Genomic DNA, 3,996 nt, shown 5'->3' with positions numbered 1-3,996 from the left:
AATGTTGAATCAAACCATAATTCCTCTTAACACTTATGTTACAGAGTTGATTGAAGCAAATTTTATCAAGAGATTTATCCAAAAATTCTCGAAACATTCTCAACATTGCCTATAAAAGCAGCTTTAGACACCAAAAAATGCTAACATTAATTTAAAATTTAAATGAAAAGTTTTAAAAGATGCAAAAAGGTTAGACAACTTTGGCAAAAACAAAAGAAATTGGGCCAACCATCCATCGCTGGCTATTGCAGTGTCGGTGTGTAATTTAGGGTGTGTTTGACTCAGCTTTTAAAATCGTGTTTTTAATTCAAACTATGTTTTTATGCATTTGTTCCGTGTGTTTGACTTGGTCAGTCGCTAACGATGTTATTGACTACTGTTCATTTGAGACGGCGGAATGGTTCCTGCATTTTGCCACTCGCTAATAACGTTCACTCGTTCTACACCTGGTTGAATCGTGCCCTTGCCCACTAAAGATCGCTACTGATTTCATCTACGCCTTCTCCTTCTCTCAAGCTAGCAAACCCTAGCGATCCTGATACTCATATCACTTTCTCCACTCGTCCGGTAACTTCTACGCTGTTCTATTCATCTCGTCATTATGCTATCCAATATCTTTCTGCCCTATTTCACTTCTCTGCCATTCTTCTTCTCTCTCATTTAACTTCTTTATGCCATCATGTTCTCTGTCCTCTATGACATGCATTTGAGCTTTCTTGTGGTATTGTAATGTGGATATGTGGATCTTGAATATGGTTTTATGGGGGAGAGAAAGAAAGATGAATTGATATTTATTTATCTATAGTTTGATTCTTGAATATTTTTATGCATGATACTCAAATCGAAAGACGTGTATACAGATCTCTTTAATTATGATGCTTTCGTAGCTATAACACTTGAACCAATGGGTTTTTCTGGTTTTCTAATAACAGTGGTTATAAATCTTTTTTTTTTTTTTGGGAAAGAAAGAAGCTATGATATATCTTTCATATGCACCCATATGTTTCATTAGCCTCAGTTCGAATGATTTATATAATAATGATCGGGAGCAAGGTTCTCGTTTGGTTATTACCTTATTGTCATTCACAATTTACATTAATTACGATGGGATGGATTATTTTGTTATGCAAAAGTGTTATTCACAGCTTGATTAGTACTTTATGGAAGTTTGCTTAGATGAATTATTTTGTTGGTTAACATAAAGAGCTGATGCACTAATTTGACGGATGAAAAAAATCTCATGCTTGATATTTTCTTGGAGGTGATCGATCCTCTCAGGTGCTATTTTTATCTCTGCGAGAAAAAAAAAATCCTGAAGAGATGTTAATTTTTGACGAGTATTTTGGTGAGATTGATAAAAACAGCTGAGCGTTATGTTTTTCTTTTATTATCACTGGATGTGCCAAAATGTGATCCTTATGTTTGTATGGATATTGCTTGAACATGTGCTTCTAATTCATCAATTTGCTCTCTTTATGGAATTATGCCTTTAAAATTACAAATGGACAATAAAAGAGATGGTGTGTCGTCTGCTATATAGGATCAAGAAACAATGATATTTTTTGTGATATTTTTATGAAAGAGATTGGGTTAGAAAAAAGGCCAACCACACATTTCAACAAAGAAGGTTGGCATAAGATTACAAAATTTTCAAAAGAAAACCAGAAAAGTGTATGACCAAACCCAATTAAAGAATAAATGAGACCAATTAAAGAAGAACTTGAAAGTTTGGAAAGAGCTCAAAAGTGGATATACTGGACTTGGTTGAAATCCAACCAAAAACACTATAGATGCATCAGCAGAATGGTGGAAAGAGAAATTAGATGTGCAATCTATTTTAAGAGTACATTTGTTTTACTTTTTTATTTGCACATACACTTGTTTAACACAAGTCCTTCTGATTATATGAATGACAGGTAGTGGCAAATGCTAAGAAATTTAGGTTTTGCGGAGAGGAGAAGGTTGATGTTATGTTTGGTGGGGTTGTTGCAACTGATGAACATTATTGGATTCCTCAGGGTTAGCAAGAGCCTAGAGAGAGTCCGATTGATCCTACTTAAAGTTCATCGCATGGCAGGATCGATTTTAGTGAATTTAACAATCCATGGACACCGACTTCTTTAAAAGCAAGGGCAAGTCGTACTAAAAAAATTGGTTCTGGGTACCAAAAAAGCTAAATATCTGAGCTAGTTACAGTATGTATAAACTTATCTTTTGAGGCTACCATTGCACAACAATCTTCATCTATTTCTTATTTAATAAAATTTAGAACAGATACCGTAAGGCTATTAGGATATTTTGTTATATCTCTACTCATTGAAGCTAATCATTAATGTACATGATTGCACTATCGAAAATAAGCACAAGCATGCAAAAATTGCTAAGGGGCCTGAACATCGATTAGTTTTCTGCGATTGCAATCAATTATGTTTTTTTTTTATGTGTTGTGGCAACCAATCGACTTTTATTAATGATGTGCTAATAATTAGTTTGTAGAAAGTTTTACTTTTTCAATGACATAGTAGCATGTTCTCCATCATCAAGTATGTTCAGCATGTATGAAATAAAATCCATTCAGCGATGTGATACTGATACAGAAACTATTGTCAAACCAAGAAAAGTATATTACGTGCATGATCCAGATGCATTTAGATTGCGTGGTGTACACACTATACACATTTGTGTACGACATGTACAACAATATTATACGTACAGCCCCAACGCATTTGGACTCTACATGTAATATTTTTTTTCCAAATCAAGTTGGCAATTGAAAGCACACACATGAACCATGCCAAGTTCCAATTCGCTACTCAATTGCAGGCAAGCAGCAGGAGTGTGATTAGCTAAACCTGAAAAGTAACAACATGCCAGAATTAATTTTAATCTTGAAGCGAAACTCTCTCAAAATACAAACTTTAGTTGAGCCAATTACAAGCCCGCAGCGTGCCATGAGGTAATTATTTCTTCATAGTTTAACAAGCCACACTCTACTTTCCTTTTCTTGAAGAACATAGAGAAGAAGAAGAAGAAGAAGAATCAGGCAACTTTCATTGATTTTCTGCTTCTTTTACTGCCACGCTTACTGCCTTCTTCTTCCTCGCCGGTTATGCATTTACATGGGCTGCGGGAGCCCATCTTCTCATGGCGGCTAATTAAGGGCTTGTTTAAAGAAAATATTTCTGATGAATGGTGAAGAGATGAGAATTGTAACTCAGAGAGAGTGGAAGAGAGGGAGAGGAAGCTAAGAAGAAGAGAAAGGGAGAGGGGAGAGAGGAAAGAATGGAGGAATGGTGTGGGAGAATTTGAATGGAGAGATAACTAGGTTCCTCGGATTTGCAGTTGTTTTAAATTGGCATCCTTTGATCAGACCAGACCTCATTAATGGAGTTTCAATAAGATTGTAAGAAGAGAGAGAAAATGCGAAATAAAACGAAATCATGTTGAAAGAAGATGAAAGCGCCCTCCAAAACTCAGATCATGCGAGGAAGGATAATGGATAATGTTTTGTCCGTCCCTACGTGAATTGAATGTCGAAACATAGAGTGTATATTAAAAAATGATCTGCACGGAATTCGAGGCAATTCCATTGTCGGCCATCTCACTTCAGTCGACAGGCCAAGCTCTCTCCCTCGGCTACCTCATTTCAGTCGATCGACTAACTCTCCTTCAGCCAGCTAGATAGTCACGCTAACGCAACCATAATCTCTAAGAAGTTCATATATAAGCTCTTAATTTATTATGTATTGAATGTCACGAGAACCAAGAAAAAGAAAGGACTAAAATGCTATTGACTTTCCAAATATGTAATTTTGTACGTTTTGCCTCTACTATCTTCTATAGGAGACTTTTTTTATGATACCCCTTATTTGTAACTTTTAATTTTATAAAATAGAATAGGTTCACAGGCTCGAGAACACCCCATTTTCCTTCTGGCTGGGGGGAAGTCCTCATCTTCTCTCTCTCTCTCAAGCTCTATTCCATTGACACAATATA

This window comes from Phalaenopsis equestris, unplaced genomic scaffold (assembly GCF_001263595.1).
Source record: "Phalaenopsis equestris unplaced genomic scaffold, ASM126359v1 Scaffold000263, whole genome shotgun sequence".
In the NCBI taxonomy this organism is placed as follows: Eukaryota; Viridiplantae; Streptophyta; class Magnoliopsida; order Asparagales; family Orchidaceae; genus Phalaenopsis; species Phalaenopsis equestris.
The sequence above is the reverse complement of the archived record's forward strand: the minus strand, read 5'-3'. Positions refer to the sequence as shown.